The 15,287-nt window shown below is 44.7% G+C and overlaps 1 protein-coding gene and 1 long non-coding RNA gene across 2 annotated transcripts in view; one reads left to right on the forward strand and one right to left on the reverse strand.

Annotated features, from left to right (window-relative positions):
• LOC146863912 (uncharacterized) overlaps positions 1-15,287 on the forward strand; it is a 347,433-nt gene that overhangs the window by 323,136 nt on the left and 9,010 nt on the right. Inside the window, exon 2 of the long non-coding RNA XR_014969650.1 lies at positions 10,998-11,139. This is a non-coding gene — a long non-coding RNA (uncharacterized LOC146863912). The remainder of the gene's footprint in view (positions 1-10,997; positions 11,140-15,287) is intronic.
• LOXHD1 (lipoxygenase homology PLAT domains 1) overlaps positions 1-15,287 on the reverse strand; it is a 1,221,805-nt gene that overhangs the window by 312,260 nt on the left and 894,258 nt on the right. The window lies entirely within an intron of this gene.

The following is a 15,287-nucleotide window of genomic DNA, read 5'->3' on the forward strand; positions in this document are numbered from 1 at the left end:
CGCTTATCTCCGAGACCTATCTCCAAGGAAACCAGAAGCTTAACCTAGGAAACCACAGAGTGTACCGCACAGATCGCACCACTGGAGCCAAGGGCAGAGTAACAGCGGTGATTGTCAGCAAAAAAATGAAGCACCACGAGATTGCACTACCACTAGTGGGGAGCATTGAAGCAACTGGTATACAGATCCAGACATCAGCAGGCCCACTATGGTTAATTGCCGCCTACTTACCCCCAGACCAGCTACACCCAAAGGACCTAGATGCCTTACTGGACCCCAACATCCTAACATTAATTGGAGGCGATCTTAATGCCAAGCACCAGTGCTGGAACTCTCGCACTTCAAACAGGAAAGGAGACTCTCTACTTGCCCACTCAAGGAAGGACTTTGTAGTGGCTGGCCCAACTTACCCAACTCACTACCCAGGTGCTGCACGGTATAATACCGATGTTCTAGACATAGTCGTCATGAAGAAACTATCCTAACCTATGGAGCTGGAGACTTTGACAGCACTGATGTCCGATCACAACACAGTATTGATCACATTTGGAGATGTGATTGAAAGCCAAGAACAGGGCACCAGTCACAACTTCAAGAAGGCAGATTGGAGACTATACAAGAGAAGCCTGGAAGAGACACTGGTCCCTGGTCCCGTATACTGCATTGAAGACATTGACCAGGCTATTCACCACTTCACAGTTGCAGTTCACACTTGTATTGAACGCAGTGTCCCTCAGCAGAAAACTCCAACGCTGCCCCATCTACGACCTCCCGAACGGCATCAAGAAGTCGATAGCTGACAAGAACAAAGCAAAGGTATCGCACCCCTGATCTGCTGAAGAAGTACAAAGAACTGACAAGACAGCTGAAGATGCAAATAAGCCAGCACAGAGGTGAAAAATGGGAAGCAGCTACATCTAACTTGAAGGACTCGGACAACTCTCTCTGGAGAATGACCCGACGCTTGACTGGGAAGAAGGAACCAAACCCACCGATATAAGGAAAGACTCACCTGGCATGTAGCAACAGGGACAAAGCTGAGGTCTTCGCTGTCATAAACAGAAGCCTCAACCATTGAGGAATGCTCTACTGATGAAGTTCTAGCCCTGGTAAAGAAAGCAAGGCTTCAGGAAAGGACGGAATAACCAACCAAGCCATCAAGATGCTCCCAGATGCCGCAGTGGATCGGCTTGCAGAGATAATCAATGGGTGTATGCAGTATCAGTACTTCCCCAATGTTTGGAAAGAAGCAAGAGCCATAGTTTGCTCTAAGGCTGGAAAACCACTACGAGACCCTGCAAACTACTGCCCTATAAGTCTCCTGTCAGGACTATCAAAGCTTTTTGAAAAAGTTATTCTCGCCTGTCTCATCAACTTTGCATCAAGTGAAAACCTCCTCTCCAAATAACAGTTTGGGTTCCGGAAAGACCACTCAACAACGTATTGCAGTAGGTGCTCCCAGCTTCACAAGAACAGCAGATTTCCACACACAGAGACCTAGGCGTTGAGATGTTGGACGACCATCTCTGCAAACTCAACAAGAATTTCTACAAAGGATTGGGTCAAAAAGACAACCCACTGATCAGGAAACTTGCAGACATTTCTGCAAACCCATTTGACCGTCCCATCACAGTGATGACCTTGTGAACCCAAAACAGTCACTAAAAACAAAACTCAAAATGAATGTGGAGCAATGAGGATACTGCCTCTGCATGCAAAACTCACCACTGCCAGAAGGCTACCGCCTCGGCACCCAAAACTCATCACTGTCAGAAGGCATTTCACAGACAAAGACAAGACTCTTCGAAGAAACTTGCTGACACTTCTGCAAACTCTTCTGAACGCTAGCCGCGGCCCATCACAGCGCTGACCTTGTTAACCAACTTCAACTGTGACAAAGTGTCACAGATCAATAAGAAAACCGAAACAGCGACTAAAAAACTCAAAATGGATGTGGAGTAATGAGGCTACTGCCTCTGTATCCAAAACACACACCTGTCAGAAGGCATTTGACAGCCAAAGAGAAGACTATGACCGCAGCCATCCGAGAGGGGTGCATCTCAGTCCTCCCTCCGTGACAATTGACACACACGAAACTGGTCCAAGGACAAAGAGCGGGGAACTGTGCACGGCTGGCAGGCCCCAGTGTGGCCTTCTTGCACCTGATGTGAGTTTCTCGGCACCGGTGAAGCGGCCGGCAGGTGTCGCTAACAGAGGAGTGAGCACCACGCTGCCCCACAGACAGGCACAACATCTGAGCCCCCCGAGTGTGTCAACTACATGGGGGCACCTGCTGAAACGAATGCCAGAGAGTGCTGGGGTTCAGCCAGTGGCTGAATGCCCGTGAAACAGACTTGGTCTGCTGGTATGTCGCTAGGGCCCCTGTGGGACTGCTCGTGCCGCACTGGGCTGCCCCCAGGGGCTGGAAGGTGCAGCCGGCCAGAGACGACGATCCCAGCTTGCCGGCATCGGTGGCCTTGACATGGCCAAAGACAAGATTCCACCACAGGGCAAGCAAGGGAACTTGGACAAGTTTGCACAAGCGACTGCAAAGCCTGCGGAGACTCTGGGATCAGGGAACGGAGCACATAGTGGCGGGGCTGACATGACTATGAACCTCGCTGCCATTACCCACATGGGGAAGCCCTCAAGGGCAAGATTTGAACTGTGAGCTCAGATGTCATGCTTCTCTGGCCAAGACCTGCGCCGAGATGTGGGCAGAACAACAGATGCCCAAAGGTGTCTGCACTACAGCTGTCTTTCTCCAAACTCGCCACCATCTCTAAAGAACTGGCAGCATGGGTCGAAGACGCACAGGGAAGGGACCAGTGAAATAACATCTGCCTTATTGGCTTTAAAGAGGGCTGTAAAAGGCCCTCCCCTGAAGCCTTTATGGATTGATGGCTGCGTTTCATTATGCTGACAGATGCCCTGTCCTGCTGCTTCATTGTGGAGTGGGCGCACTGGGCTCTGGCCCTGAGGCCACCCCCGGGGGGCACTGGCCAGACCCATCATCATTCACATCCTGAACTATCACGATAGGGATGCCATCCTCTGGCACGCTTATAGTCAAGCCACATTACTGTACCAGTCTCACAAAATACTGGTCTTCCCAAATTACACCAAACTTGTCCTACAACAACGCAAATCCTTCCTGGAAACTGTGCGAGCTCAACATCGAATCAAGCTCTTTTACCTTGCTCGACTCAAGGTTAAATATCAGGACCAAACCTTCTAAACACTTTCTAAACCAAACCTTCTTTGATTCACCAGCAGCAAGGTTCCAGTGAACTGATGAAAAAATTGATATCTGCCTGCATACACCAGCCCAGTTCAGCGTTGCACAACATTAGGACACAGAGCATCATACCGTCTGAGACGCTTCCGCAATCATGGTGGCAATAGAAGCCGCTCACGCTCCTAATGGAGGAACAACAGGGGGAAGTCAGACGACCTATAGACACTGACCAGTGGACACCCCAGACCCTTCATCGGCAGAAACGGATAGTGCTGTGGCACCACCGGAGCTGCCGCAGACCTAACTGGTGGACATTGTGGACATGGCAGACGGTGGAGGGGCTGTCTCGCTCACTCCTTGCTACCAATTGGGGATGGACCGATACTTGTTCAAGGTTGGATGGCAAAGGAGCCCAGATGAGACCACTTGACTCCCCTTCAGCGCTTGAGGACTACCTGAGCTCAGATGACTGGGTCTCCCAGGGTGCGGGGGAGACGAGCACTTGTTTTAAACAGTTGGGATGGGCTCCACTTGGGGTGGTGCAGGGCCAGGGCCTAGTTCGTGCTGGACGCGCACTACCTGCAAAAGATGCTTCATGTATAGGGCGGGAGGAAGGAGGTGTTTATGTGTAAGTTCTTTTTTGTGGTTCACACTGCTGGCATATACTTGTTCTCGAGGAGATAGTGACCACCACCCTGACAAAGTACCCCCACAGTACCCTCATGCCACGACCACAATAAGGGAGCCCAAACTGCCCAAATTCGCATAGTCACCTATAATGTGAATAGCCTCTCAGACAAGCTCAAGCAGATAGCGGTCCTCAAGGCTGCGAGGAAGGTGAAGGCGTACATTCTGTTTCTGCAAGACACCCACCTACTAGTCAGTAAAATCCCTTTCCTCGCCAGCTACGGCTATAACTGTGCCTGTCATGCTAGTTTCAGGAGGGGGTCTCGGGGAGTAGCCATTCTGCTCAAGAAGGGCTCCCCCTTTGTCCCTCTCAAGGAATGGCATGAGTCATGGTGTAAATACATAGCATTTCATCGGCCTTTTGACAGGGGACCCCCTTACACAAGTCAACGTTTATGGCCCACTACCCCTTAGTGCATCCTTTTTAGAGGCCATAACGAGACTGGTCGGGAACCTCCCAGAGGGGCCTGTCTTATCGGGAATGACTGGAATGGGGTAGTAGATGGTGAATTCGACAGACACAGAACAGGAGCCCAAATCGTGACTGGCCGCACACTGATGGCATCCTTCATGGAAGTATTAGGTCTGATTGACATCTGGCAACATTATCACCTGCAGGAGAGGGGGTACACGTATTACTCCGGGGCGCATAACATGTACCCACATCTTGACTACTTCTTAATACTGAAATCCCTAACACACAAGGTGACGGCCAAGCGGATCCTACCCTGGGCCTCTCAGATCATTCCCTGGTGGAGATGGGTCTCACAACAGGCCTCCAAAGACCCCCGCTACAATTGAGGCTCAATTCATGGTCCCTGCAGGTTAACACTTTTATTACATAGCTTAGTGAGACTATTGGCACCTACTTTTCCCAAAATGGACACTCAGTGACCTCCTCTGTCACCTCTGGGAGGCCTTCAAGGCATCCCTTTGGAAAAACATGATAGGCATGAATCGCAGTAAGCAACATGCTGTGAGAGTGCTAGGAGCCCAGATCATGGACCTTGAGGTCCGCTGCTTGAGTGACCCAGACCAAGAGCTACGCAGGTAGCTGATCCATGCCCAGAGTGCTCAACCACACACTCATGGATGAGGCGCAGGCCATATGGCTCATCTCCCAATCCTGTATATGCCAATGGGGGAAAGGGTGAGTAAATTACTTCACCTGTGCTTCAACTTGCAGCACTATGACCGTTTCCTATACCTGAGTGACCAAAATGGCGCAAAATTTACAGGAGACATGGAGGTAGGCCACGCATTCGCACAATTCTACGCCGGTTGTACGCTGGGTGGGACACACTTCCTGAATCATCGATAGCTGACTTTGTGTATGACCTTCCTCTACGGACCCTCATAGATGCACAACAACACTCCCTGCAGGGCGGGCTGAGGAATTATGGAAAGCCTTGGGCCGCCTCAACTTGAGAAAAACACCCAAGACAAATGGCTTTCCTAAGGAATTCCACAAACGGTTCATGTATAAACTGGGAAACCCACTGGAGGCTCTCCTCAAGGAGGCAGTGGAGACCAAGTGGCTACCCCTGACTTCCCGAGTACCGAAATTGGGGTGATACAAATTCAAAGCCTATTTAATTTTTCACTACTGTGAGGCCTACCCCTCTCATAGGTCAGCATTGGGAATTCCATAATATACTTTTAAGCTGTAATTCCTGATCAGAGAGGAGTAGCTTTTTCATGGGGTGATACAAATTCAAAGCCTGTGTGAGTATTAAATGACCATCAGCATTGGCATTTTTCCTTGTTCGTACGGTCTAGCCTTGCTGACCGATACTAGCCCAACCCCTTCTTTCTTTGTTAAACAGTAAAAGTGGCATTTCTAAAACAGTAATGTTAATTCCAACTTCACCAGTAAGAAGGATTTATTGTCACCATTCCAATCATATCAAACATGAAAAAGCTACTCCTCTCTGATCAGGAATTACAGCTTAAAAGATTATTATGGAATTCCCAATGCTGACCTATGAGAGGGGTAGGCCTCACAGTAGTGAAAAATTAAATAGGCTGTTTGTCACTACTAGGACATGCAAAACATAAAGGTACATGTCCTACCTTTTACTTACATAGCACCCTGCCCTTAGGGTAACTTAGGGCCAACATTAGGGGTGACTTATATGTAATAAAAGGGGAGTTTAAGGCGTGGCAAGTAGTTTTCAATGTCAAGTTGAAGTGGTAGTAAGCTGCACACACAGGTACTGCAGTGGCAGGCCTGAGGCAGGTTTGAAAGGCTACTTCTGTGGGTGGAACAATCAGTGCTGCCGCCCAATAGTAGCATTTGAGGTACAGGCCCTGTGTATATGGTATACCACTTTACAAGAGACTTACCAGTACAACAAATATGCCAATCAGCTACACACCATTGTCACCATGTTTAGAGTAGAAGCACATGAACTTTAGCAGTGGTTAGGAGTAGTAAAGTGCAGAGTCCTAAGACCAACAAAATGAATCAGCAAAAAGGTCTAACAGTGTCAAATCAAGTATATTTGTGAAGCCCCAAAGAGACCTTTACAGAGGAAGAAAACCTGCTTGGTGTCTCTAGCCCATCCTCTCTGAGTTAGGCTTCTATGGGTAGAAGCGTTTTGAGTCAGACAAAATCTGCCAGAGAATCTCTTTTCTGCAGTTAATATAACAGAGTCACAACCCAATCCCCGAATCAGTATACACACATGCCACACCATGATTGTAAATAATGTGAACAACTCAGCAAGCACAATAAAGCAAAGGTTGATTAAGCCTGAATCACATTTAATCGCAAATCTCTACTTAATTAGCTTAAACCCTACTTGAGTTATAACTAGCTGTCTAAAACTGTAGTTGTATTAGTTTATTTGCATATGCCAAGTCATGTAAAGCTTTCCTGCATGCCTTATGTTACTGTTGGGCATGAAACTTCATATTTCAGCATCCCTCCATTAACTGGAAAGTGGTCCTCATTATTCCCCATACACCGGAGGGGGGGGAGGGGCCAGGGGGGGTCATTTGGTGCTCGCCTCCTGTATGCTACATACTACAGTGAATACTACTCTTTGTCCAGTTATAGGAAGTACATGAATGCATATTGCTCCAGTAACTCCTCTCCTTCCTTCATTAGTGTAAAGTCTATATTTATTCATCATTTGCTACCCAAAGAACATGTGTGCGTGGTAAAGGGACCTGAACATCTACCACAATTTGTCACTAGGGTTTTAAAGAGCTCCGTCCTATCACCTGCAGGCTTTAGACTCCGTATAGAGATGGATGTCCCTAGCAATGAAATAGCAAATATAATCCAACTCTATTTTACGTTTTCCACATGGAATATATCCACTAGCTCACGGACTACCCAGCCACCAATGGTGCCCGTTCTAAAACGGATCCCTTCTTAGTGCTCGAAACATCCCAATCTCGTGGTACAGACATGGCTGTCATGTGGAACCTACTCACTCCCAAACTCCCCATGTTTCAGAACAAACCATCCATGTCCATATCCTGTACTGTGGAAATTCCCCAATTGTTATGCTTTCAAAATCTCTTTTTTCCACTGCAGATTTCGGCATCCTATGTAAGGACAGAGACTAGCATAAAGGGGCAGAAGGGCCGCCAGCGTCAAGGAGAATCCAAGAATTCCCACTTTTTAGCCTGTGCTCCAAAACTCCAAGCATTTCACAGCAGCTTTCAAGCATTCCAGAGACATCTGATGGGAAATTAACATTAGTCAACAAATCTCTATGGTTACACAATTCGTATGCTGATCATTCTGAATGAATTATAATAGTTTTGCTGGTTTTCTCACAGGTAACTGGCCATGTGCTATTTTATTTTGATGATGTTACCTGAACCATCTTAATCCTGAACGGCATATTCAGTTTAGACTGTCACTCATGACACTACAACATGTTCAACACATTAAAGGTTAAACATATTGGCACCCAAGACAGCCATGGATCACATAAGACCAGACTGTGAAGTAGTGCCAGCATTGGCTCTCCACTGCGGTCATCCCACTGAGTGTAATAGTACATTAAAGCTGTCACAAAGAAATAAGCATTTCTCAAAGCCAATAGTTTTCGCCTAGGCAAGCCTGTAATATATATATATATTTTTGGCAAACATCTACAATAGAAATTAAAAGTGCAAAAGTAATAAAAAGTAATAAAAAGTAAATTTACCACTGTCTAAAAGTGGAACGTTTGCCAAAAAGGTACGTAAAAAATGAACCGTCACAAAAACAGAAAAAACACATGAAAAGAAAGCAGAAATTAAAGCACTGATTGGCCTCCCACCGCTGCCTCTGAAGTAGAGTGGGCAGATGGGCAACTGTGCAAGAGAATCAAGGCATCCCTCTGAATGCCAAATGCTGGATGGGTTGAACCACTGCCCAGTGCTTCCGGCTGTAGACTGTGTTGGGCGGAAGTAAAATGTGAGTACACAAATAGGACATTGGATGTACACTGACCGAATTCTCTACTTGTATATTTTTGTAAATTGTTAATATGATTCTTTTTGGACAACATGAGTCTGCTAAATGTTTCTCTAGGCCAGACCTAAGAAAAAATACATCCTGAACTAATAAAAGAAACCCATTTACTTCGAGCAAAAACTTCATACCAAGGAGGGAACCTCCTGTACATCAAAAATAGTTTTCAAAGGGGTGTGGCTTGGACGCCGGCTGGGATGGCCGCTTGAATCCGGAGCTCCGCCGTACCGGGGCGAACCTACATGTTTTACGGAGGTTTTTTCTACTCCTTTACTGACTTCCACGGCAGTATTCAAGGTCGGAATGTGAGGTGCACTTGGTGAGGTCTGGGAGCACGTTTATTTATTGAAGAATGCTTCATTTTCGGCGTATTTTCTAAACGCCTCAGCGCGTCCGCCATTTTGTCTCTTTCGCGACGCTCTCACGATGCCAGCACGCTTGAGTGGAACACTTCTGCTGCGGCTCCTTGCTTTCTCCCTGAGTCCTCCCCGTCTGCTCTGATGTTCCTGAGAGGTGAACTAATCTGATTTTTGGACATTGTGGGCACATAGCGATAGATTTTACTGAATGGACTCTTTTGCTGTGGCGTTTGTGTAAATCTCCTGAGGCACCACAGAGCTTACTTTACCTGTCAAACGAGCCTCAAACGGAGCTATACCTGCTATTGGGCAATGTTATTTTGTCGCCAACCTGGAATGAGTTACTACTGGTAGATATGATAGGGGAATATGTCATTAGACACCATACGATGCTTTTCCTGGTATCAGCTCCTCTGGAGCTTCTTGTTCTTTATTGAAGCACTGGGAGTCTTTATGGATTTGGTTGGAAACCAGTAAGAACCTCATAGTATTAACACTATTTTGTATTTCATCGAGGCGCAGTGCAGTTGAAACGGTGTGGAGGATATCAGCTAAATCACTTGTCTTTTGACTCACTTTATCAGAAGCATGTCTCTGACTCCGATTAAGAAGGCCACCTGGTCCCTGTGCTCCATTCTGCCTGGGCGGATCCTTTAGTGCTCATGTTGATTTCTGCACTGCCTCCTTGCTTCTTATGATGGTTCTTGGTTTTCCAACAAGTCTTTCCTCAATTACCATTGGTGGACAACTCCTGCGAAAGTCTTACTGTTCTGCTGTATTACGCCTCCTCAATTTGGATATTTAGGATATGTTTACGCAGAGTTGATACATAAATCTGGAGTTGCTCTTTCATATTCATACTTGTATCTGTCTCAGCTGCGCATCTTCTTTTCTCATATTGTGGCTCCTATCTACTCAACCTGTCTATTGCTAGTGAAGACCTCTATCATCTAGTCACGTCTGTGCCTGGGCCTGTGCTACATTATTCCCTTCATCTACTATACAGTCTGTTCGCTCACATATCTATGGGCAAACTACGCAACCCGAAGTTCGTTTTTGTGCCCTCAAAAGGTTCTGCATCATCTTCATCTTCCTCAATAACTGACTCTTCTTCTACTTCGGATCAAATGGCGTCACCTGCCCCTAATCGCCCTTCCTCATCCCAGCCGCCTTCAAGTAAGTCCTCTCCTCCTACCACGTCATCCAAGCGCTTGAAACACGACTCTCCTCCTACAGACAAATCGTCGTCTCCCATCTCCATGGAACTTCTCTTGGAAGAGATTCGTGCTCTCCGACCGTTTGTTGAGGAGACCAACAATAAAATGCAGCTTTATGAAATGAAATGGTCGACTATGGAAAATAGAGTGTCTTCCGTGGAGCAACAGATTTCAGAGATCCAAGTTAACTCTCAACGTATCTCTTCACTGGAAAAGTCCGTTCTTGCCCTCCAGCAGCACACTGAGGATTTGGAAAATAGAAACAGGAGAAATAACCTACGCATTTATGGTTTACCTGAGTCCTTGGAAGGTGATGACCCTGTCTCATTTTTCTCCTCCTTCCTTCTGAAACTTTTGGACATGCCTGCAACCACCTCTCTCACTATCCAAAGGGCTCATCGACTTGGTCCTCGTTCATCCACTTCAACTAAGCCTCGAGGAGTCATTATTCTTTTTCTGAAATTCACAGATCTACTTCTAGTCCTCTCTGCGGCTCGATCCAAACGCCAAGTTTCCTGGTTGGGCCAGAGGGTTTTCCTTACTCAAGATGTTTCTACGGTTACCGCAGCAAGAAGGAAAGAGTTTTTGAGCCTTCGTGCCCCTCTACGCTCTCTTGGTGCCAGATATGGCTTATTCCACCCCTGCACCTTCAAAGTCACTCATCAAAATCAGACTTGGAGTTTTCGAGATCCTGCTGAACTTAAAACTTTTATTCACATTCAGTCTAACGCCGGCATGGATACTTCTGCTTCTGTTTGTGGTTGAATGTTTATCTCTACTTTTTTCTTGCAGGTTTTTTCTGACAAGGTTTTTACATTGCCTTCGTTCATTATACTGTTAAATTGTCTTTGACCAATATTTCAGAATTTCTATTATGACACCTTTCGCTGTCTGTTGCTACCTTTGCTGGTTTTCTTTCATTTAAATTCTCGTTTATATTCCGTTTTTAATGTCATCTTTAATTTGTTTAGTTTGTCGTGTCAATATAAGCATTTCTTATATTTATTTTTCTTATCTAGATTGATTGGTGTGCTCCCCTATCCCCTTACATGGTTCGTCCTCTTCAGCTCTCGTCCCGGTGTGGTCTGGTCTCCTGGTTCCGGATGGTCATTCTTGTTTCGTCCCTCCATTGCCCTTTTATCCTCTTCATGTCCCCTTCAGGTATGTCATTTTCAGTCGTCCTTTTTGGATTTGTACTGTCTCTTCTTGTATTTATCTCTTTTTACCCTTCCTCTCTCTTCCCTTTGTATCTGTTCTTCTTATTACTTCCTTTCATTCTTTCTCTGTTTGTCTTACTGTCCTCTTTTTTTGTTGGTTATATTTTAGTTTTGCACCTTCTATTTTTTTTTTCTTCTCCTTTACCTTACTTCAGCCCTTTTATCTAACTTCTAGTCTTTTCCACTTTTTGATATTTTCTTTCTTTTTATCTGTAGCTGTAGGTATTGTTCCTATTAGTGTTTAAATTCAGAGTAATTTCCTGGAATGTTAAAGGCTTTAATAACCTCATTAAACGTCAGAGGATTCTTTCCCACCTCGCTTCATATAGCCCTGACATAGTTCTCTTACAAGAGACTCACCTCTCTGAGGCTGAATCTCTCAAGTTAAGGCGTGGATGGGTGGGTACGGTTTTATTTTCTCCTTCTATTAATAAGAAGAATGGTGTTGTTATTTTGTGTCATAAAAAGTTAAAATGTAAGGTTTTACTACAGGAAATAGATTCTGATGGTAGGTGGATATTAGCTAAGTTATCAATTAATTCTATTCCTCTGACTGTGTTTAATGTATATGGCCCTACACAACCTGACTTACTTTTCTGGCTCTTAATTACGAGCAAATGTATTCAACATAAAGATGACTTCTTCATTCTAGGTGGTGACTGTAACCAGATTGTAAACCCCTTTCTTGACCGTAAATCAGCGGTCCGGTTCTTACCTCACAAACCTCACAAACAATTTTTAGATACCATTTCTCAAGCATGTCTTACTGACTCTTGGAGACTCTCACACCCTGACTCTCTTGATTTTTCCTTTTTCTCTCCTCCTCATTCATCTTTCTCTCGCCTCGACTATATTTTTCTTTCTCTTTCCTTATCACAAAGCCTGCTATCTTCTTCTATTGAACCTATACTCATTTCGGACCATGCTCCTATTGTAACGGACCTTGATCTCCTTCCTCCGCGTCCCAAACCCTCTCGCTGGCGTTTTAACAATTCTCTTCTTATTGATCCTTTTTTCTCCTCTTCTTTTTGTTCTTTTGCTACTGATTTCTTCCTGTTAAATGATGTTTCTAATATCGCCTCCCATCTTCTCTGGGACTCCTTTAAAGCTACGGCTCGCGGGTTTGTTATTGATTTTGTCTCCAAGAAGAAGAAACATTTTCTTCAGAAGCAGAAATCTACTTTAACCCACATTAAATCTTTGGAGCATAAGTTCTACTCTTCTCCTAATAATTCTGTCTCTCCCGAACTTATTCGGGCCAAGTTAGAGTTTAATAAGTCTACTACGGATAATGCTTCGTCGATGCTTCTTCGTAGCAGTGCTCGTTACTATGGCGGTCGTAACAGGGCAGGGAAGCTTCTAGCTAATTATCTTAAGTCACGCAAGGAACGCTCTTTTATTGACTCTATTTACTCTTCGGATAACACTTTACTGCATAAATCTCAGGATATTCTGGACCAGTTTCAGTTATTTTATCGTACTCTTTACACACCGGAATCTTCTCCTTCTCCCTCTCTTGTCCAAGCTTATTTTGATAACCTTCCTAAACCCTCGACGTCCCATCTTAGTTTCCCGGATCTGGAAGTTGATCTATCTTTACATGAGCTCTCTGCGGCTTTGGATACTCTCACCAAGGGCAAAACTCCAGGCCCTGACGGTTTTTCAGTTGAATTTTATTTACACTTTTCTGACCTTCTACTTCCCAAACTCCTTTCTCTCTTTCAATCGTTTTGTCTGTTGGGTAAGGCAGAAGGTACGTTTCAAGAAGCCACCATATGTCTTATTCCCAAGGATGGTCGTGATCCCAAATTCTGCAAGAATTTTCGCCCGATCTCTTTAGTTAATGTGGACTATAAGCTGTTTGCTAAACTACTGGCTTTACGCTTAGATCTTCTAATGCCCCATCTCATTGGTAAAGAGCAGTGTGGTTTTGTTAAAGGCCGGCTTACCTCTGATAACTCTCGCCTCTTCCTTAATGTTTTGAATAAGGTTTCTTCTCTTTCTATTCCCCTAGCGGCTATTTCTGTTGATGCGGAGAAGGCCTTTGATAGAGTTGATTGGTCTTTTCTATTTGCTTCATTGCGTTGGCATGGTTTTGATCCCCATTTCATTTCTCTTATTTCTTTGCTGTATTCTTCTCCTAAAGCTTCGGTTTTGGTCAATGGTCAGGTTTCCTCATATTTTCCTCTTCCACGTGGTGTTCGTCAAGGTTGCCCCTTATCCCCTTTACTTTTTGTTCTCGCCCTTGAACCCTTCTTGTCCTCTATCTGTAGCAATACCTCTATTTTTGGTTTCCCTTATGGAGACGGGCAGTTGAAGCTTTCTGCGTATGCAGATGATATTCTTCTATTCATCTCTGCTCCAGAAACTTCTATTCCTTCTCTATTGTCTGAGTTTGCTTCTTTTTCACTGGTCTCGGGATATAAAATCAATTCGGATAAAACTGAAATTCTTCTTCTTACAAAATTCTGCACCCCTCATGTCTTTTCCTCTACTGGATTTGCTTGGAATAGCTCTAAAATTAAATATTTAGGAGTATGGTTTTCCAACTCTATTTCCTCTTCAATTACCCTAAACATGTCTACGGTTTTATCTCGTATTGAACGATTATTTTCCTCATGGAACCCCCTCTTTCTCTCTTGGTGGGGGCGATTGGACTCAATTAAGATGATGATAGCTCCCATTTTAATTTACACTTTGTCCATGTTACCCGTTCACATCCCCGCAATTTATTTTAAACGCATTGATTCTTGTTTGTCAAGATTTCTTTGGAACAAAAAGAAATCCAGAATCTCTTTAACACAGCTCCATAAACCCAAGTCCAATGGCGGTGTCAACTTTCCAGACTTTCGTCTCTACCATAAGTCATTCTCTCTTCGTCAGGCGTCCAGATGGCTTGCGACAGTTCCTTCTCCTTTGGCTCCTCTTTGGCTTCACATCGAACAAGCACTGTTGCTGCCTTTTTCTTTTGGAGAGTTTATACGCTTTTCTGCCAAGGCTCCACATATGTCATTTCCTTTATTTAAACATACTTCTTCTCTTTTAAAGCCTCTTTTCACTTCTACACCTACCACTCGGGAATCTTTTCTGGGTTCAACGGTCTGGTACAACTCGCTCATCCTTATAAATAATAGACCCATTTTTTGGAATTCTTGGAGGTCTAAGGGCATCATATGGGTTAACCAGTTTTTTGACGGAGTGACTCCTTGTTCTTTTCCCCAATTTCAGATGTCCTTTCGCTGTCCTCGTTCCTTTTTGCAAAAGTTTGTTACTCTGATTACACTTATCCTTGATATTTTTTATTCTCTTCCTTCTTCCTCTTCCTCTGCTTCCCAAGCTTCTCTCCTTCAAATTCTTTCAACCCTCCCCAAAGCCTCTCTCAATTATAAATTCTTTTCATCTCCTAATCCAGATCGCCTTAAATCTAAACTGGAACTCTCTTGGGAGGCGGACTTGGGTTGTGTCTGGTCCGTTGCCCTATGGGATAAGCTCTGGTCCAGATCTTTGAAAATCTCTCGCTCTGCTTCTCTCACCCAATCTTTGTTTTACCTGTACCACAGATTATATTTCTCTCCACTTTCTCTAGGTCGTTTTTCTTCTTCTTCGCAGTCTAATTGTTGGACGTGTTCTGCCCCCAACGCTAACCTCTTTCATCTTTTATTTTTATGTCCTCCTGTCTCTCTATTCTGGAATAATGTTTGGCTATATATCTCTCGTATTTTCACGCTATCCTCTCAGTATTCAATTTCTACCCTTTTTCTAGGCAGTTTATCTGATGCTTTAGATCTTCCTCTGCACTCTCGCGGTCTTTTTGACCTTATGCTTGCTCTGGCTTTTCAACACATCTCTTCACACTGGAAATCCCTCACAAAGCTCTCTACACGTTATTGGTGGAATTCTCTCTTTCCTCTTGTAATCCTACACACAATAGGGATCTCTTCTGGTTACCTCTTACCTTATACTTAGACCGGATGGTTCGGAAGAATGTATCATGTACCACTTCGGAGAATTTTGAACCGCCTTGAGGAAATTACCTACTTTTTTATTATATCAATAGTACATGATTTACTTACTGTTACAGTTGTTCTTCTA

This window comes from Triturus cristatus, chromosome 2_1 (assembly GCF_964204655.1).
Source record: "Triturus cristatus chromosome 2_1, aTriCri1.1, whole genome shotgun sequence".
Taxonomy (NCBI): domain Eukaryota; kingdom Metazoa; phylum Chordata; class Amphibia; order Caudata; family Salamandridae; genus Triturus; species Triturus cristatus.